Genomic DNA, 22,755 nt, shown 5'->3' on the forward strand with positions numbered 1-22,755 from the left:
AAAAAAAAAAAAAAAAAAAAAGAGAGAGAGAGAGAGAGAGAGAGATTTGTCTATTTTTTCTAAATGACATATTTATTAGAGAAAGTGGGGTGTTGAAATCACTGAGTATTTAACTTTATTAGTACATTTTTATGAAGTTGGGTGAACTAGAGTTTGATGCAAATATGTTAAGTATTGTGGTATTTTCCTAATTGATTTCTTGATAATAGTGACATGCCCTTTGTCTCTGATTAAATTTACTTGGAAATCATCTTCTCAGATATTTGCATGGCAATTTCTGCTTGTTTCTTAATCCCTTTTGTTTGCAATACTTTTTCTACTTCTCTCATTTAAAAGTAGAGCCTATCTTTAAAGCTGATTTTCTCAAAAAGCGTTCATATTCCCTAGCTGTTAGGAAAATGTCAATCAAAACAGTTTTGAGAATTCATCCTTCCTCGGGTAGAATGGCAAAGATCAACAAAACAACTGACAACAAGTGCTAGGGAAGATGTGGGCAAAACTGTTGATATGATTCAGAATGGGCCAGCCACTCTGAAAATTAGTGTGGAGAGCACTCAAAAACCTAATATAACTATAACATATGATCCAACTCCTCAGGATTATCCCCAAAGGACTCAGCATTCTATTCTGCAGATACTTGCTCAGCAATGTTATTGCTGCATTATTCACAGTATCTAGGAAATGTAAACAATCTAAATGTCTTGTAATTGATGAATAGATAGTAAAAATTATTACATATACAACATAGTACCCAAATTCCCCACCATATCACAGGAACATGTGTTCCACAATGTTCATAGCAGCCTTATTTGTAATAGCCAGAAGCTGGAAACAATGCAGATGTCCCTCAACAGAGGAATGGATACAGAAAATGTAGTTCATTTATACAATGGAGTACTACTCAGATATGAAGAATGAGGAAGGACATCATGAGTTTTGCAGGCAAATGGATGGAAGTAGAAAATAACATCCTGAGTGAGGTGACCCAGACCCAAAAGGACATGCATGTTATGTACTCACTGATAAGTGAATATTTTCCCAAAAGTACAGAATACATAGGATATAACCTACAGAACTTAACCATCAGAAAGGCCCAAATGAGAATGCTTCAATCTTTACTTAGAAGGGGGAAGAAAATAATCAAGGAAGGCAGAGGGAGGGAAGGACCTGGGTGGGAAAGGGGAGAGGAGGAGAAAGGGGGAACAGAATCAGATATGGAGTGGGGAACAGGAGAGAAGCCCAGAGGGCCAGCAGAATGAATGGAAATATGCAGCCTTCGGGAGGGGAGACCCTCTAGAATGTACAGAGACCTGGGAAGTGAGAGAATCTCAGGACTCAATGTGAGGGAACCTTAGATGAAATGCCCAACAGTGGGGAGAAGGAACTCGAAGACTGTACCTCCAGCAGAAAGACAGAGCATCAAGTAGAAGAATGGGGTTGCCATTCCACAGTCAAAATCTCTGACCCAGAATTGTCCCTGTCTAAAAGAACTGCAGGGACTTTAAAAGTGGAGAAGAGACTGAGGGAAAGGAGGTCTAATGACTAGCCCAAATTTGGATCCATCTCAAAGGGAGACAGACACCAAGGCCTGATACTAATATTGATGCTATGGTGTGCTTACAGTAGGAGCCTAGCATGGCTGTCCCCCCCCCCCCAGAGGCCCAACAAGCAGCTGACTGAGACAGAAGCAGATACTTACACCCAACCGATGGACTGAAGTCAGTGACCTCTGTAGTTGAATTAGGGGAAGGATGAAAGAAGCTGCAGAGGAGGGTGACTCCATAGGAAGACCAGCAGTCTCACCTAACCCAGACCCCTGGAAATTTGCAGATACTGAGCCACCAACCAGGTCTGAAGCCAAGCCCCCACCCCCCATTTCAAAAGGACTGCTTGATCTGGTCTCAGTGGGAGATGTACCTAATCCTTTTAATCCCTGAGAGACTTGAGGCTCCAGGGAGGGGAGAGGTGGGGGGCAATGGCTGGATTGTAAATAAATAAAAGAATAATAATAATTTTAAAAAGAAAAATAATTTCATAAATCCTCAACACCGAAAAGAAACAAGAATTTTCTCCTCAAAACTTTAGTTATTGGTATTCTTTGAGCCTTAACGTATAGCTTGACAAACAAGATGGTTGCAGAAATTTTTCAGATGTCTTTGTGTAAAACAAATAAGCCAAATAAAACTCTGATGTTGTGGTAAAGTTCATTTAACAGGTAAGGCTCAGAAAACCTCTTATAATAATAAGCTTCAGTAGACATACAGAATGGAGACAACTGCAGAGACCTTAACACCTCTAGAGAGTAAAACCTTACTCAATAGGACTACTAAAAGCAGCAGATCGAACACCAAACTTAATTTCCACAAATTAGAAGCCAGTCAAGAAAATGCCTCTGGGACCTTCTCAAGTTAGAATAAACAAGAGAGCGTACCCTCTTCAGTAGTGCTGTATTGCCTAGAAATTTGCTATAGTAACTGTTCTGACATGACTCGTGACAAGTAACCTATATGAAGAAGCTCATACGGTATGATATAACTTCCTGCAATTTATCAAGGAAAATGTGCATACAAAGAGAGAGCACATCATTCAATCACGTGGGTGGAAACACCCATGCATTATACACAGGCTCACTAACGATTTTTTTAAAAATATCTGATTGATGTGGCAGCTTAGAAACCAATTGTATCCTTGTAGCTTCAAGTTGCAAAAATCAATTTTATACTGATTTAACAGATTGCTTTGGCGTGGGAGAAACAGAGCAATCAATGGTGATGTCAGCAGCCTCTTTGTCATGCAGGCCTAAAGGAGTTGGCTATAATCAGTCTGGAACACGGAGCAGCCACTGCTGCCAATATTAGCAATGGATGTTCAGTTTCTCTAGTGCTGAAACAATCTCATATAAACAAAGGAAAAATCCTTTGGGGTTTAAAATCAAACTAAACATAAGGTATATATGCTGAAAACAGGAGAGATTTACAGCAAGAGTATGACTTATGTTTATATTTTTCAAATATCATAGAAAACTGACTGAATTGTTATGGAGTCCTCAAAGGGAAATGTCAGAGCTGATGGTAGAGTCTGAAAGGGATATTGTGCAAAGAAGATAATTTCAATAATTAGTATTTGGAGGGGGGCTTGTGTATAATATTAACAACTAGAAAGGAAAAGAAGAAGGAGAAAAGTATTTTTACTCCAAGTCCTTGGCAAAATATACTCACTGTAGTTGTAACACATTAATAAATGGTGAAGAAAATAGAAGTATTTATGCATTCAGAAACTTGTCTATATTGAGATTACTTGGTATACACTATTTCTGAAGGTTTTGTAGAAACAAGGAATGCCAGGTCTAATTGTTCAAGAATAACAGAACTGGCTAGAGCTTCCTTCCTTCCACTTTCTTCCCAAAGCACAGCTTCCTATCACTGCACTGAATTTACAGAGGTTTTCTTCTGAGAACCCTAAGTCATGTCAGATTTGGGATCATACTTTTTTCACTCCTTATGCTGTACCGCCAGGAAAGTTGTAAATAGTGGAAGGAAAAAGACCTAATTATTTTTGTAAACATAGCAAGCTTATACCACCCATGCAGGTAATCATAGGAATCTAATAAAAGATAGCCTGGAATTCAACTCCTACGCATATGGGGCATGTCATTGAAAATACACATATATTTTTCATAGATTTTGTTCTCAGATCATGTTACCTTCTGCAGAGTATTCAATCAGAATAAGTAGCTCTCTGAAAAAGAACTTACACAGAAACATTGCTTGTTGATGGTGGTCAGTATCACTTTAATCTTATTAGACTCTATGAACTTGGAAGATCACATGAGTTTCAAAACCCACTAATTTTAAGTTCTGTACAGAAACTCAAAGCCCAATGCAATTTTATCTATTTAGAAGCAACTGAATGTCTATCACATGGAAGGCACCATCACAAATATATTAAAGATGCCAGCCATGCCTTCTTGTTTGAAACAGTCCTTACTCTAATAGTAGGGCTGAGACATGCTGGCACACAAATAACAATGGAGCAAGAGACTGGAGACAGAGAGGAGGATATTAAAATACTGCAGCAACCCTTTTATTTTTAAAAATCTAACTGAAACATGAACTAGCATGGCTAGCAATAGAATTAGAAAAGAATAAGCAAATATGAAAGCTGTTTCAAAAATAGACCTGGCAACTAATTTTACATGATAGATAATAAAAGAAAGTTAAAGATGTCTTCCAAGTTCCCTGTTTGGGTAATGTGGAGAATGATATTGATAGAAATAAATAGTTCAAGAGGAGGGGTGGACTCATTAGAGGAATGGAGGAATTTGATTCAAAGTATGATCTACCAGAAATTATCTATACATATATTCCTTCAAAACAGTGGTCTTTAATTCTTTTATGTTGGTTATAAGCTTTGGGTGTGGGTTCTTTAAATTGGTATGCTGATTGTATTAATGTATCAATCTAATTATATTCCAAAAATGTAAAGAGTGAGTTAAAAGTGACTAGAGTGCCATACTAGTTTCATTTACACACTTCAATAGATTGTTGTTCATAACCTTTGCAGTGTAAGAGACAACACAACTGTACAATCTCTTTCAAATTTGATATATAAGAAATATTGATTTTTCCTAACCCAAAATGATATTAAATTCATATCATAGGAATTAGAATACTTTACTATATGATAAAAATGTATGTATATTTGTGAATATTTGTATTAAAATGCCCAATATTACTTTAATAATGTCTAGTTATTACTTTGAAAGATAATGAGTTGATACTGATCAACTTGATTTGGTCCACATATACATCTTTCATTTATGAAATGATAAAAACTAAGATTTCTCTGAAAAAAGTTCAAAAAGTACAACAGTAGGACATGAATCCCCCATTGAACAATTTTGTTTCATTTTATACCTTTTGTAAGAATGATTCAGGAATTTAGGCTATATCTTGACTCTCCTTTAACCATCACAACACAATCCACTAGATATTGTCTGTGTTTATAAAACACAAAGCTTACCTTGTTAGTCTCCTGAATAATAAGAGATTGGTCCAATATAAATTGGCTACTATGTGTTAGAACTCAGATTTTAACCCAAGTCTTGATATCAACTTCTCTTTTTTATTACACCACAATTGACTTAAGTCCTTGGCTTTCTTTGTTTTTCAAAGTTGAATCAATGTTATCAATATGTGGTTTTAAATTTTCACCTGGTCTCTAACACAAATGCCCAGGAAGGAAGATGATCACTCTTGAAAGGAAGAGACTACTGTTTCTTATCTTCTCCACTATCTCTCCTCATAGAACAGCATTATATTCTCTCAACACTGTTTGTTGTGCTGACTTGCAGGTAAGTTTTTTTATTTAAAATGTTTGATTCTGAAACAGGAGTTCCATCAATTCAAATGTGAATTCTGTTTCAGGATGGTTAGGGTAATAAAAGTACTTGGAGGGCTACGGACTTGTGATTTAACTTTGCTAACTCTAGATAACAAACTGGCAAGACAGAGACCATTTAAAAAGATAGCATGGGTTAAGAGGCACAAGTCAGGCCAAACTAACCCCAGTTCCTTTTTGGAAGTGTAAATAATCTTAGAAAATCATATTAAGGCCTTATACCTATAATTGAACAAAATACAATGCCCCTTTTGTTAAGAGAGATAAAATGTGGCTTAAAGAAATAGGATTTATAGTTAGGAGACAAACCATTCTCACCTAATTGTTAATAATGGTGGACATTTATAAGGTCCTCTCTTTTAAAAAAAATTCACATTATGGTCAATGTCACAACTGAAAACATAAAAGTAGTCCTTTTGAAATTGTCAGATGACAAAACTGGAAAGAAAGCAATCTGGTTTGATACTGGTTTAAAAGGAGAGGCAAATCTAACCATATTTAAAAGGTTAAGAAACAAAGACAAAATATACTAATTTAGTTTCAAAAAATTAACTTCGCAAGGGGAATTGACTTAACAACAATATACAACTACATCTATAAGACATCATTAAAAATATTCTTGCTGATCATGAGCATAGCCTGTCAACAGTGAAAAACCAAATCCAAAAATGAGAACAGCATGTTAGGGGCATTGGCCAGTTGATAGGCTATTTACCTGGAATACACAAAGCCTTATCTTTGATACACAGCACTACATGAAACAGATGTGGTATTGCTTGCTTATAATTCCAGCACTTGAGAAGTAGAAACAGGAGAATCAAGAGTTCAAAGGCCAGCCTGGCTACACAAAAATGTTGTAACCAGCCAGAGCTATTTGAGATAGTGTCTCAAGAAAGGAAGAATAGAATAAACAAATAAATAAATCATAACCATCAAGCAAAACAAGAAGTCAAGTCAATTTAAAACAAGGCTAATTTTATTCAAAACATTACAGCACTCAAACCCAGCTGTAACACACTTTTCTGTATGTACTATACTAGATGGAATGGGGGTTTTGATATTGGGCACACTCACAGACTACTGGCAAACTTGTTTGTAAATGAAAGCATAAAAGCTTCTTTGAGGAAGAAATTGAGGGTCAGAAGAAGGGAAATGATATTGTGCACAGAACAAAGTTTTAAAGATCTACTTCTTAAGTATGAGATTTCAAAGGTCTTAAGGTCTGAACATATCGACTATAATTTTTTTTGTTTCAATGAAGCAACAATTAAATTATCAATGAATGAATTTACTGTCTTTGATAACTGAATAATGAGAGAACAGAGGTAATGTAATGAAATTTCTACAACATGTATGTCATTGGCTGATTGCACATGATGTACCTTTGGCATTTTGGGGTACTCTGTTCTTATGCTTTCGTTAAGTTTTCTACAATAACAACAAACCTCTGGAAGAAGAACAAGTCAAAGCTAGAGAAGCTTCCAAATTGCTTTTACTTTTGACTCTGGGTCTCACTATGTAGCACAGTTTGGTATTAGACTCATGGTAATCTTTCTGCCTAGGCCTCTTGAGTGTTCATGCTACAAGTATTGTCATCATGCCTAGCTCAAAGGCAAGTCACAATTTATTTGATGTCAAATAAGCAACATTACTATTGTATTTGTGTGTGAGTTAAGGGCCCCCTCACATGTATAGAGCAGGAGAATTCTGACTGTGTAGCATCTGCCTTCAGAAACCTATTTTCTGATTGGGTAGCATCTGTCCTCAGACACCTACCTATGTTCAATAACTTGTCAGACATCAATATCATTCATAGAAGTTTGAAGAATTAAGAAAAATCATTCCATGTCTATACTATTTCAAAATTTGAGTTTGGGCAACAACAAAGCAAATCTAGGAGTAAATCTTAGAGGTAGGTCATCCTGACAGTGAAAGAAAGGAAGAACAAAATTATTCTTGGCTGCTTTGCCTTGAAGTGAAGGAAGGGGTGATGCATAAGGAGAATGGTATGTCATGTATCTGCACATATATGTCTCAGCTATTTAGAATTAGTAGATGAAATTTTTTCCTTACTCTCTATGCCCCAACAAAGTGCCTAAAACTTCAGATCTAGAAAGAACAATTAGACTTGTCTTTCACTAGCTAATTGACATGGGGCTAGAAAATGCTCATTTCCCAGCTCACTTTAATCAGAGTAAGAACTTTAAGAAAAATGATTTGAAGAGAGGTTATCCGCTCAATCTCAGACACCAGATTTTTGGATGCCAATCCTGATGTAACCAGTGCACCCATGGCTGGCTGTAAAGGGAAGTGAGCCTCGTGGCCCTCACTAGGTGTAAGACTCACTGTTTATTGCCAAAGCTTTGCAGTTTGGGCTAGGGTAGCTCAATGGTAGAGCAGTTGTGTGGCATGAAGTGGTCCAGAGTTTTATCCCCAGCACTGATTAAAAACACAAAGTACTAATTCTGTGCTGGTAAAAAGGAGAAGAGGCTGGCTACTAAAGAAAACAAATTTGAATGCTGAAAAGTTGTCCAGTTATACTGAGCCACATTAGCCATAGTCCCCAGGAACAATCAGTGACAAGGTAGTTTTTTCATTCTGAGGTTTCCATGCCTGTTGTGAGAACACTTGAAAAGCTACTCACCACAGAGAAGCTGGCCCTTCACATTCATCCAGAGGCTGCCAGCCTGCTGCAGTTCAAGGGCACAGGACCAAGAAGCAGGAGTCCCGGTTTTGGAGTTCCACCTCTGCCACCTCTTGCTTTGTGACCTTGCAAGTTCCTTTACCTCTAACATCGGATTTAATCACAGACATGAAAGCACTTTGCAAAGCACAGAGCACTGCAGAAGTGTGAGGGATGATTATCCAAACAGCTTTCATGCCAAGCCTTCTGGTATCACCCTAAAGGCCTCCTCAGCTTTGGCACAGATTTCTCAATTCCCTGGTTGCTCCCTCCAAGCCATATCTGGCTTGGGAGCAACAGTCCTAACCTTCCCTTCTCTTGCCAGCTTCCTCCTTAATGGATGCAGCTGAATATAGTTATTCTTCATCAGCTCTAGGCTATCCTGGAGAGGTCCAGTTTTTCTCAAGAAAAGGAACTACCTTTTAACAAATACCAACAACTCTTCAGAAATAACCTATCAGTGATAGGTGTGAGAGAGGGAATAAAAAAATTGGAGCAATCTTCAGCTTCGGGGAAGAAATAATCGATTTGAGTGAGACTTGCTCAAGGAGCTCTGAGTGCTCAGAACCAGAACGCATGCATGTACGCACACACATGTGCGAATGCGCGCACGTGCACAAGCACACACACAGGCACCCACACATGTATACACGTACAAATCCTTAATGATTTCACAGTCCACATACTGTAGCAACCAGAAATCTTACCTGAATGCTGCTTTCTGCTTCTAAGCCTGTGCTGGCCACTCTGACTGCCTTCTCTCTACCACCTGTGAAGATTCTAATTCAGTGCAGCCCATTTATACCCTTTTGGGAGTGGCAGGACTCCAGGAATCCCTGTCCTCACCAATCACAAGTGAGGACTCCTCAGTCTTTGGCCATGTCTAATTTAACCCTGTCTGTGTAGACATTATATCAGTGTTGTCAGCTTCCTAACTGGGAGGCCGACTTGGCCTCAAAATTAAGGAGCTGCTGTCTTCTGCCTGCTGTGGAGAAATTGGACCTGGTTTCCTTAGTTCTCCCAGACAATTTGGTGTGCCAGTGAGGCAGAAAGCATATTCTGGTGAGCAAGTCTTACTCATAAGCAGTTTGTAGATAATAGGAAGAGGAAATCAACTGCTGTGGCATAAAAGGGTCAAGACATAAAGGGCAAAGCTAAGGTCAGAGACTGGTTCACTTATAAAAATGGAGAGAACAGGAAATAGACAAGTTAAAATAGGCAGTGGGCTTAATGCTTTCTGATCCAGGCTTGGCGCAAAAGTACATACCAAAGCAGGGTCCTAACATGCAAGCAGCACTTGGTAACTTGACATTATAACTGGCATGGGCAGAAGTAGATTTCTGAAGATAACATAGGAGCAAAACTGAAGGCACAAATTGAGCCAAGGAGGATGCTCTCAGCATGCTCTCAGCATCCTTCTTGCAATACATCCCCAAAGTACCAGCAGCAGAGAAGCCACTGTATGACTGAAATTCTTAGGTTGGAAAGTACAATTTTCAGCAACTGAACTGGTAAGAAAACACAAAATTAAGGAAGGACATAAAAAGACATGATAATTGAAGCGGTAGTATGAAAATACAGAGGACAACATCCAGCCTAACTAAATGCTGAGTTGATGATGGAAGTGTCTCAGTTCACTGTCAGTCCTGGCGATAGGATTACTGGGCAAATAATTTCTCCTTTTTTCGTTTTATGTTCGTTTCATCTTTTAAAATTTATCCCAAATTTAGGCTTATTTGTTACAGAATGTACCTGAAGACCTGGATTTGCACGTCAAAAAGAAATCTACTTTTCTTTTATTTAAGTTTACAGCACAGAAATATCAACACAAGGTTACATAGAACTCATGGAAGAACAGCACTCTTGCTGTCATGCCCAAACTGATTTGCACCAGCAGTATTTGGGATCATATGAGTGCTAAAGGAGTGCTTCTCAACCTTTGGGTGGAGGCCCCTGTGAGGAGGCAAACAACTGTTTCACAGGGTTTGCCTAAGTCCATCTGAAAACTCAGATATTTGCATTATTATTCATAACAGTAGCAAAATTAAAGTTATGAAGTAGCAACAAAAATAATTTTATGGTCGGAGTCAGCACAACACCAGGAGCTGTACCAAAGTCTCTCAGGATTAGGAAGGTTGAGAACCAGTGATCTAAGGCATGCTGCTCATTCATAAAAATAACTAGAGGCATCACTAGTCACCATGAAAATGGAACAGATGAATGGCACTGACATAATAGGGCCCAGGTGGTAGCAAATATTGTGCCAAGGGCTGAAGACGTGAAAGGGTGAGCAGATGTTGAGACTGTGTAGAAAATCACAGGGAAAAAAAAACTAAATGTGCACTCAAGCATCTCCATTTAAAATAATATTCACATAAAGGTTTTCTTGTAGGATGGCATGGTGCCTACTTAGCACAGAAAGTGGCAGATAGTAAATTGTTGCTAATTGAATGAATCATAAATTATACACGAAAAAAACCCAGGCAAAACTTTTCAAGTTCTTTAATCACAGCTGGTAAAAGATACAAAGTTGTAGTAAAATTCTTCATATAGTAAATCAATTACTTTAAGAAGTAATTTTACATTTTGGAAGTTTTATTGTCTCCTACCATGGTTTGAAGGACTCAGTCCTCTACAAGTATTTTCGTAGGTGTAATGGATTAGACTATTTAAGACTCATGCAGAATCTTAGGCACTGGGAAGGAGAAGTCAACCAACTGAAGGTAGAAAAAAATAAAATTTTCTGAAACTGAAAGAAACCTATCTTTCACCTTGCTAATGTAATAATAAAAGTTTGTTTTTTAAAAATACGTAATAGTGAAGAATAAACAGGAGGGCTTAGGTTCTCAGTAGTACAGTACTTTCCTAACATGGGCAAGACCCAAATGCAATTCCCAGTAACATGATAAATGAAGGAAAGACTAAATGAATGAGTAAATGAGTGAATGAATGAGATAGGTATTCTAATTTCTACTGTCAGTAATTTCTACTATTTTGTTCAACTTAAGTTCTATTTCAATCAATAGTATCAATATGTTACTATATCACATGGAAAGAAGACAGCAGGGTTTATGTGTAGTTCTAAATTAATATACAGACCGGCTTTTGAGGTAAGCAAGGTCCAAGGAAATAGAAGTCTGAAATTTGGGGAAAACATCGTAGATAAACCAGATGAATTATTATTAAACTGAGGGTAGCAACTACTTGATTTTAGTCTATTTCTAGGATGTAGTTGCACTGGCATGAATCACAACTGGAAAAAATTAAGAAACCATTAAGTAGGGGCCAAAGAGATGTCTCAGTGGGTAAAAGAACTTGCCACCAAGCCGTATGAACAAAGTTCATACCCTGATGCCCACAAATTGTTCTCTGTCCTGTACACACAGAATAAATAAATAGGTAAATAAATAAATAAATGTAAATGTAGAATTTTTAAAAAGAATCCTGTAAGTGAACTTGACCATTATTGGAGCGCCAGAGAAAAAAAATGATAGATTCAATTCTATCTTTGTTCATTTGCTTCTTTCTCACAGGATTTCTCTCCTGAATCTTAGGATTAAATTTTGGGACCTGTCTTCTTGCTTACTTCTCCGAGTTTTTTTGTCTTTTCCATTCTGAAGGTTCTCCACTGGGCTGTTTTTATCCAACTCCTTAACAATTTTTACTTGTTCATTCCTCAGATCTCTGGAACATGTTAACATCATGGAGCTATTGAAAATCATTGTCTCTAAAGTTCTTTTAAACCTGAATATATCAGGATAGCCTTGGCTTATGGTTCATTTGTAGCTCCACAGGTACCAAGGTGACAAGAAAAACATAAAAAGAAATGAAACCAACTTCTAAATGTTGAGGGGAAAATATCCATCTACCTAGGTACTATTTTTTCAAATTTTAAAGTTATTTTTACCTTATTCTAATGAAATTTGGACATTTGGTGATTTTTTTAAGTTTTTTTTTTTCAATTTTATGAAGGAATGTCTATTCTCAGATTGTACTACATACCAATTAAACATTATACTTATGTTGAAGAAAACTTGATCTTTTAAAGAGAGAAAATATCATTAGAGCAGAAGATTAGCATAAATTCTAATCTCTATATCATTATATTCTCTCATAGCCTTGAATAAGTGGTTTGTCTTCCTTAGGTAAGAACAATAACTATTACTATAAAGACATATTATTTGCTATATGATAAAGGAAATAATTTAGGTGGTATAGCCTACTCAATATTTATAAAATCTTTACAAAGTAAAAGCTATTATAATCATATGTAACCATATTATAGACTTAAAGTTTAAGGTGTTAAAAAAAGGGGACTGGTTCAGTGGTTAAGAGCACTGACTGCTTGCTCTTCCAGAGGTCCTGAGTTCAATTCCCAGCAACCACATGGTGGCTCATAACCATCTGTAATGGGATCTGGTGCCCTCTTCTGGCACACAGGTGTATATGCGGATAAAGCACCCATTATACATAAAATTTTTAAAAATCTTAAAAGATGTTAAAAAAATTACTCAATGTTGAGAACTGAAGCAGTTATCAGCAAAGATTCAGGTCTGTCTGACCCCACAGGCCACACTTAACCACTACAAAATGATGTTGGTCTAGCATTTTATTGAATCTTATTTTCTTCATTTATAAAGAGTTTGTTAGATGGATGCCTAGAGTTTCTTTCATCTCTAAGAGATTAAGGGTCTAATACCAAGTAATACTCTGACCTTGGCTATTTGCTGAGAGGGCAATAAGAGCAAGATGCTGGGGACATATTCTTACTTTTCTATCACATGGAAATTGCCTTGTCAAATTGTGGCTTTCCTAATGATTTGGGAAAGAAGAAAAAATGTGTAGCATCAAAAAGGTTCTGAGTCACATGGACCAGGGTAGAGGGAAAGTCCAGTCTTTCAACTGAGAAAGTAAAGATATGAGAGAAGCACTCAGGTTTTCTGTTCATGAATCTATGTTTGGTAGGAAGAAATAGACATTCTTTTCTAAAAATGGAAGAGAAAAATCCCTGGTCCTATTGGTAACCAATAACAAAGAAGCAAAAAGTCTCTGAACTTCCTAAGAAGAATTCAGAAAGGCTTGTCTTTCAAGAAGGAAAGTCTTGGTATATTAATTTCAGTGTCATAAATAACGAATTACTACCAGGGAGTAATATTCCAGAAGAGAAGTACGTGTCTCTGGTTGACATACCAAAAAGGCATGGAGCACTAGTGAGGCCAAGAGTTATTCCGGGAGTTATTCTCCCTTCACATTCTCTTCCTTTAAGATCTTGCCCACTGTTGTAGCTTCAACTATCACATCTATGTGGATGACTCCCAAATCTATATCTGAAATCCTATCCTATCACACTAGCTCCAAATCTGTATCTCAGCTGCCCCTTAGACCATTCCACAGAGATGTTTTGACGCTGCTTCAAACCCCTGAAGTGCCAAACCTGATTCACTTATCTTTTGCTCAAAGCCAGTTCCTGATAAATTGAAGAAAACCCTTCATAATCTGTAAAGGCAAGTACAAATGTTACCATTTGTGTTTGTCTGCTATGGTTTCTGGAAACAGGGTCTTTTTGTGTAGCCTAGGCTGGCTTGTAACTTTCACTCTCCTGTGACAGTTTCCTGAATGATGGAGTGTGTACTGTGCTGTCAATGACAACACCGTTGTTCTAAGAATTTAAGCATGAGACTCCAGAGTACTTGTCCAAAGGTAGGCCCTTAGCTAAATCTAATAGTCTTCCTTTACATTCTCGATATCATCAATCACTGCCAAACTGATAAATCTTCTTATTTCTCACCTTGCTTCAAAGAATGTACATTTGTAAATCATTTGGCACATGGTAACCAAAAACTTTAAGGTGAAGCCAGGCATGATGGGATATATCTATGATCCCAGTACTTGGGATGTGAAGGTAGACAGGTAGACCCTGTCTCAAAAATATTAGATGTACTTTCAAGTACCAGCTATCTCTCCTTGGATGTTTTTCTGGCACATCACTCTCTAAATATCCTCAATTAAATGACTTTCCTTCCCTAAATCAGTTGTTTCTGACTTCTCAGTATTAATTATTAAACACTACAGTCTATTCAGTCACTTTAAAAAAAATCTAAGGATAAGTGTAGAAACAGAGTCCAGCAGCAGTAGGCACATGCATAATACCCTGGGGTTTATCTTAGCAATAAAAATAATAATAATGACAATGATGGTGGTAATAATAATGACCTTCATTATTTATTCCAGAGGCAAATTGTCTCTGAATTTCTTCTCTTTCTTGGTACTTACATATACTATTCTCTGAGCCACCAACCTTAAAACAACAACAAAACAGCTTTCGATTCCGATATAGCTAGACCTAAATTTGGTTTGACAACTTACTTCTGATGTTGGACAATTTTTAAAACCTTTTTGAGCCATGATTTCTTCCTTTGTAAAACAGTGATGACATACTTATTTCATGAGGTTGCTCTCTGCAATAAATGGAATTATTGTGTATACAGTTCTGGTAACAAAGTAAGTCTCAAAAATGTATTCCCTCAGTTCAACTCACAATTCGATTACAAATAGCTTCTTTTCTCTATTTCATTTATCTCTGCCATGGTCTATATTTCCTTTTCTCTACTGGTTTTATGTTTGGTTTTGGACTCCTTTAAGTTCCTTAACATGTAAAGCTAGGCTGTTGATTTGAGATATTTCTTCATTTTTTTTTTTGACAGAGCCTCATTCTGCTACCCAAGCTGGTATGCAACTCTGTAGTTCGTGACCCTCCCCAGTATCTCACACTATACTGGTTCTCTTTCTCCAGTTTGTAATATAGTAATTTACAAATATGAATTTTCCCTCTGGGTACTGTTGTCACTACATTTTACACATTTAAAATGGTGTTTTGCATTTTTATTATTCTCAAAGTATTTCTGAATTTCTCTAGTGGTTTATTCTTTGACCCATGAGCTGTTTTTAAACATGTTTGCTTTGTAATAGTGAATTATTTCATATTCATGTATTTAGAATTTTTAAATTTTTAAATTACCTTCAAAAGTAGTTTTCTGTGCATTGGCATTTTGCCTGAATGTATATCTGGGTGAGGGTGTCAGATCTTGGACTTACAGACACCTGTGAGCTGCCTTGTGAGTGCTGGGAATTGAAACCAGGTCCTTTGGAAGGGCATTTACTTCTCTTAACTGCTGAGTAATTCTTTAGCCCTATATTTGTTATTTTTTTAATTTTTAAAAAATTTTTAAATTAAAATTTTTTTCCTTAGCTCTAAGTCTGTTTTGACTAGTACTAGTATAACCTGCTGTTTTTATTGCTATTTGCAGGAATACATATATATTTTCTCATTTTCAATCATCTTGTGTCTTTGTATCTAAAATATGTATTTTAACTATGTTTAAGAGGGCACACATGGAATCCTGGTACTCAGAAAGAAGAAGCAGGACAATTGCCATAAATTTTGGACTAGTCTGATATTCATAGTGAATTTCATATGAGCCTGGGCTATAGAGTAAAGTCTTGGCTCAAAAAAAAAAAAAAAAAAAGTATCTCAGGCTGGAAAGGTGGCTCGGAGGTTAAGAGCACTGATTGCTCTTCTGAAGGTCCTGAGTTAAATTCCAAGCAACCACATGGTGGCTCACAACCAACTGTAATGGGATCTGACTCCCTCTTCTGGAGTGTCTGAAGACAGTAACAGTATACTTATATATAATAAATAAATCTTTGGGCCGGAGTAAGCGAGAACACAGAGAGCAACCATCCACAATGAGATCTGACTCCCTCTTCTGGAGTGTCTGAAGACAGCTACTGTGTACTTATAATCAATCAATCAATCAATCAATCAATCAATCAATCTTTTAAAAAGTGTATCTTGTAGGCAGCATATAGATGGAGGCACACATTTTTGTCTTTATGCCAATATCTATTTTTCAGTTGCTTAATCCATTTGCAGGTAAATGTTTACAAATATTTAGGGACTTCTGCTGTTTTGCTACTTCAAAAAATATTCTTATATATTCTTTAAGAATTTCACAGATGTATACAAAGTATTTTTATTGTATTTACTCCACAGTCTCTCTTCCAACTCTTTTTTTTTTAAAGATTTTATTTATTTTATGTATGTGAGTATACCGTCACTATCTTCAGACACACCAGAAGAGGGCATCAGATCCCATTGCTGTGGTTGTAAACCATCATGAGGCTGATGGTAATTGAACTCAGGACCTCTGAAAGAGCAGTCAGTGCTCTTAACCACCGAGGAGCCATCTCTCCAGCCACTCCCTTCCAATTCTTAAACACCTCCAGTCATAATTCTCTCCCAACTTCATACCCTCTTTTTTATAATCACCTAAGTCCAATTAGTGTTTCCTATATGTGTACAAGTTTAGAGCAATTCTAGAAAATGGACAAACTATGGTGGAGCACATTCCTGAAGAAAACTACTTCTCCCTTCCCCTTTATTTATACCAGTTGTGTGTGTGTGTGTGTGTGTGTGTGTATCTGTGTTCCTTGGTCCTCCACTATTACATTTTTGCCTTTGATTAATATTTTCTAGTACATAATTTTGATTTCTTCTTCATTTTCTTTTCTGTATATGTTATAGTTATTTTAGTAGTTACCATGGGGATTATAGTTAACATACTAAATTTATAATAAACTAGTTTGAATTGATACGAAATTAACTTTGAACATTAGCCATGCTCTACTCCAGCTCCAACTCCTGTCCAGCTTTAGCTCCATCCTTTCCCCTTACGTGAATTTAATTTTTATATGTATTTAATCTTTTTATGTATACTCTTTAACATTGAATGTGATTTCTATTTGCATTTGTCTTTAAATCCTATATGAAACAAATATAAGACTTATAAATAAATATAAGAATTCTAAAAATAAATATAATAAATATAACTGTACAGTTAGGCTTATAAGATATCTTTTTTTGTTTGAACAACTTGAAGTTGTATGTTGTTTCTTTTCACTTCAATCTAAAACCTTCCTTTTGCCACTTCTTGTAAGGACTAGATATATAGCTACCATTCACTATATCCCTTAGCTTTTACTTATCTTGGGATGCCTCAATATCTGTTTCACTTTTGAAAAGACAATTTCCAAGCATATTGTTTCCAGGTTTTCCAAGTATATTATTTTCCATTGAGGTATGAACAACACCATTTCTAGGCATATAACAGAAGGAGTTGCAAATAAATGTTCCCAACAGAAATCTTCATAATGCTGGAGAAATAAATTTAGGAAAATAATATTTGAATGGTAATAAACTAGAAACAACAAGGATATCAATAAAATTCATAAAATTAAATTAACTAAATAGAAGAAAATTATATGATAATCACAGTGAGTGCAGAGAACAAAGACAAAGAAATGTCATTAAAGAGAAAATGATATAGGGGAAAAACAAAATGATCTAGTAAGTATATTGTAAAAGAGGATAACATTTACAAATGGAATTAAACATTAGAAAATGAACAAGCAAAATTCCTAAACTAATGCAAGGAATTGATTTGCAAATCTAAAGGCTACAGTCTGTACTTCAAGTAAATGTAGTATATGAATTGAAAAGGTCAGAGCCTAATTACACTACTACATCTAAAGAAGACAGTGAAAACCAGAAAGTAGGTCATGTACACAAAAGAAAAACTGCCTGATATCAGATATGTTGCACCCTTTCAGATATAGCTAATATCAGAAGGCAAGAGGAAAGTATCTATAACATTATAAAGCACAGGATCAAAAGTATTAGGAAAATTGTTTGGTGATATAAATTTCAGTAGTAGTAGTAGTAGTCACCATGTGGTATGTACATGACTGTGATGTATGTGTATGGGTGTGTATGCAGCCATGTGCATGGATGGAGGTGAAAGGGAAACTTATGGAGGTAGTCTTTTTTTTCCTTCCACCTTTATCTGGGTTTCAAGTATGGCACTCAGAGCACCAGGTTTGTACAGCAAGTGCCCACCAAGACACGTCACCACCAATTTCTTTCTTCTGTTCTTGCTTCCATCCTTCCTCCTTTCTTTTCTTGTTTTGTTGTTTTCTAGTTTGTTTGTTGTTTTTGCAACAGTCTTGCTATGTGACCCAGGCTGGCCTCAACATTGTTAGCATCTTTTCTCAGTTTACTAACTATTGGGCTTATGAATCCAAGTCCCAAGACTTAACTTAATGGGTATTTTAAAGCCTAAAATAGCTCAGAATGCATAGCAACTATGAACCCTCCTTGAGGGAGAAAAATAATTACTGAATGATGTTATATGTCATTAAAGTAGTTAATGATGAATGACTAACCAACAGAGAAGAATGTGTCAACTATAGAGAAAAGATTGGTGGTGAATATTCTACTTAAGCATAGCCTCCAGAATAAACTGTAGGGTTTATGGCTACACACAGGCTATAAATGTAACATAATGATAAAATTATAAATGATTATATGTTGTAATAACATATATACATTATATATAACATTTGTAAGTTTGAAAATATCATACAATCATAAAATGGTTGATGAAAATACAAGAAATATACGAGTATTATTTTCTTCATTTTTTATGTCAGGGCATTTAGATATATTACATAAAGCTGAAGCATAAACTTAGTAATTCATGATTATGAAATTTATCTTTAATTCTACATTTTTATATTGGTTATTCATAAAACATTCCCACCTTCCCAATTAATGTATGATTATTATGAAGGTTACCAGTCCCCATTTATAAAAAGGAAGAAAGTGTATTTCGAAGACTAGAAATGAGAGCTAAAGAATTCTAATTAAAGATCAGCCAGAATTGCCAAACTCTTATTACTACACAGTAGTCCCTAAAATGTCATAGCCTCAACAGGACTTATAAAGCACAGGTAGATATTAAAGATTTTACTCCCTAGAGACTAGGTGCATTGACCATATAAATCACTTTAAAGTAGCACTGAAGTACATTAAGGTGAATTCAAGATTCTTTACTGTGTACAAGTGTGGAAAAATGTCATTTTAAGAAAATTGCTAAGAGTAGAATGATTAAGGGGTAGTTATAGATAAACTCTAAGGCAGGGGTAAAACCTGGATGAGGGGAAGTGGCCAAAGGTACACAGACAAGGTATATCTTCACCAGGCAAAGTTCTTCTCTTTGGAAGCTTCCAGAGAGTAAACTATGAGGTAAGTCGTGTTTCTACTGCAACTTTTCTAGCTACGTGACTGTGGACACATCATTTTACTTCTAAACTTTAGAGGCCGCTACTTTCTGAACACTGATCTGAATAGTTTTTACATCGCTAAGATTCTGATACCCAGGATCCCTCTCTTCCAGGGCAGGCTGCAAAGCTTCCTAGCCAGGATTACTATGCATAGCAATTTTATTCATGGTCTTTCGCAAGGCTCTGAAACTGTCAAGGCTTGTGATTAAAACTCTTCCATCTACCCTGTTCCAGTTAGAACTCTTGCACCTTTTTAGTTGGGTGGACACTCCTCATCCTGCCGATTGTTTCAATTCCTGCCCTAATCCTCCACCAGCAAATCTAAAGTCCTTCAAAGATTGGCTGATAACAGAGCAAATAGTGAAGGTGGAGCAGAGATTAGGGAAGCATTTATAGGGAGAAGTTTTAACCTAGTGGGATTACGTGGGCAAAGGGAATAGTCCAGTTTGCTGGACATGCAGGGTAGATTTCTGGGAGAAAAGATTAGGAGCAAATGTGGAGACTTTGTTCCACTGGGCTGCTGCTTTTAAAATTAACTTGTTTGACAATGAGGAGGTTTAGAAAGGTTTGTCTAGGGGGGTTGATATGAACAGGGTGAAGTGCTATTCTCTAGGAGCTCTGGTTAAAATGTAAATCGTATTCCCGGAGAGGGCAATGTTTAGTTCAACACCTTAGAAAGTGTTTTATCAAGGAGCAAGGTGCCTTAAGGTACTGGATCACAGGCATGGGGCAAGGTAATATTGATTATGAAGGGAAAAGGAGAAACTCTCCTCCTAGGGTGGAGGGACAAGACCATCTTCTTTGGTGTCAGACTCATGTTTGAGAAACAAATAAATAATGTATTATAGTTTTTTTAGCCTCATCTTTCTCACAGCCTCCTTTGAAAAGTCTAAAATGAGACTATCGTCTGCCTTGCCTAACATATATTTGGGACAATCAAATGAGGCAGCAGGTTTTATAGAATTTTGCAAGTGACAAACACTGGAATAGTGTGTGATACAGCTGATTTGTCTAACTCAGTACCTAGTAGAGAGTTGGACACTTTGTAACATGGACTAAAGTTTAAAGTTTAAATTTCTTACTGTATTTAGGATATTTTATAAGGATTACATGCAAATTAAAAGTTTAATAAACATCAAAGACCAAAATAAGAAAAACAGTCAATGGTGATAGTCAATCTAACTTAGATTTCAGAAGAGATAAGGATGCTTAAGAGAGAAAACAATTACTTACCATTACTTTTGTAATAGCTGCTGAAAGATATAAGAGCACATTGCTAATACCCAACTTTTGTTTTAGCCTATCATTACTGACTAATTAAATACAGGCTCTGAGTACTGCTCTGTGCTATTTAACTTTAAATAAGTAATCAAGTATGATAAATTATTAAAATAATTTATTGTCTTTAGTTTTTAATATAAAAAGTGGTAAATATTTTGCTCAAAATATTTTGTATCAGTAGTTATCAGTTCATTATACCTGGTTATATTTTTCCTGAAGTGAAGTGATCATTTCATGATTCTATCTAAATTTAATAAGGATAAAATAAGGTCTAAAATTTAAAAATATTGTCCAATTTTCAAGCCACAATCTAATAGGGCATGCACTGGACATTGTGAAGTGCCTTGACAGTGACTTGTGCTGCATGGTATTTGCAGTGATTTTGGGTTTTGTCTTCCTCGTCGTCTGCTTCTTTAACTAGAGCTCAGTCTATTTGGCCACTCTTAACTTCATAAAATGCTCTCAAATTGATATAAATCAGTGAAATACATAGGAACAAATAAAGGAAGAAATAAAAGAAGAATAAATAAGGGAAGAAATGAGACTAACCTATGGAACACTCAGTTCTCAGAAAAGCATTGTGAGTTTACAGACCTCGGTCCTAGTACTGCTTAGATACTTACTGCTTTCACAAAGTCACTTTCTGTCTCAGAGCCACAGTTTCTTTATATGCAAAATAAATTACTTTAGTAGATTATAAAGAAGACATCTATCTCCATCAGTTGAATTTCCATGTGTGAGACTAATGTTGATAAAATCTTGTCCACTGTCCATAGTGAGTGATATCAAAAGCCATGCAAATATGTAGGTCCTGGCCCTCATGATTTCATTACTTCATACAAAACTCTTGGCAAAATAATGTGGAAGTAAGGCCACTTGACTAAGTGTTCAGTTTGTAAGATTGAGACTTTGATAGTGCACTATACCTTTTGAAACACTTGGTATTTAAGTTTATCACAACCCACAAGGCAAGTAGCACATGATGGCACATGCTTATAATCCAAACACTGAGGAAGCTGAGGCTGTAAGATTTTGAAATCTGTGTCAGTGTGGTTAAATGATGAGACACAGTGTTAAAAGATAGTGTAACTCTCATAGGAGTCGATGGATGCTTCACTATACTGTCCTTTCCAGAGCTTCATTCTAGACCTCTTGAATAAGAAACAGTTCAGAAGGTGGTGACTGGTTTGCACACTAACTAGCTCCTTAGCTCAATTCTAACACTTTGATTAAAACACAGTACTTGCTGCAAGAGTGTTGGTGAGGACATATTTTTCAGAGCACTTATTTCTTGAAAACAAAAGCCCTGTTTAAAGAACACCATATGCAAAAGAATGTGTACGTAAGAGTGGGACATAGTAGTATACACCTATACTCCTAATACTTGTGAGGCAGTGGCAGAAGTACTTACACCAGTTCACCACAGTCATATCACACTGTGACATATTGAGATTCTATATTTAAATGAAAAAAAAAAAGATAGCAAATATGGTAAGCTTAAAACAAGATAAAAGGTCACCTGAGAAATGGCCTGAGTGTATCTCAGTGGTAGAGTGCTTTCTCAGAATGTACAAGGTCCTCTGTCTGACTCCAGCATTGAAGAGTACAAAGAGAGAGAAGGAAATACAGAGGAGAGTCACATTTTAAATTTTCAACATAGAAAAATAATACTCTGTAGCTATATTTTCAAGACTCTTCCCACCTCATCTGTTGAGATTCCAAACTATATGAATACTGAAATCTCCTATATAAAATTACTATATTTGCAAATAGCCTACATTTATCATCCTATATATTTTAAAACACCTCTAGATTACTTATAGCACCTAATTCAATGTAAATTCTCTATAAATAGTTATTGTACTATTCAGAAAACAAAACAAGAAAATAATTCAAACATGATCAGTACAGATCTAATTAAAAAATACTTTTTAGTGATCAATCAGTCTAATCCAGTGATATAGATCCCATAGATGAGGGAGTCTAACCATTACATTTTCCTAAAAGGCAGGATTGTGACTGCTTTACTGAGGTGTTGAAAATTTCCCTTTGAAAAGTAGGATTTCCTGACAGTTTTTCAAAGCCAACTTGAGAGTGACTTTTCTGCACTTGAGGTTCCTGGTAGGAGAAAGTGGAAAAAGCAGAAGAAAAGAAAAGAGTAAATGAGAGAGAGAGAGAGAGAGAGAGAGAGAGAGAGAGAGAGAGAGAGA

At 36.2% G+C, this 22,755-nt stretch overlaps 1 protein-coding gene across 2 annotated transcripts in view; it reads right to left on the reverse strand.

The window, feature by feature from the left end:
- Positions 1-22,755, reverse strand: part of Rps6ka6 (ribosomal protein S6 kinase A6) — a 140,460-nt gene that overhangs the window by 117,249 nt on the left and 456 nt on the right. The window lies entirely within an intron of this gene.

Source organism: Mus caroli, chromosome X (genome assembly GCF_900094665.2).
Source record: "Mus caroli chromosome X, CAROLI_EIJ_v1.1, whole genome shotgun sequence".
NCBI lineage: Eukaryota > Metazoa > Chordata > Mammalia > Rodentia > Muridae > Mus > Mus caroli.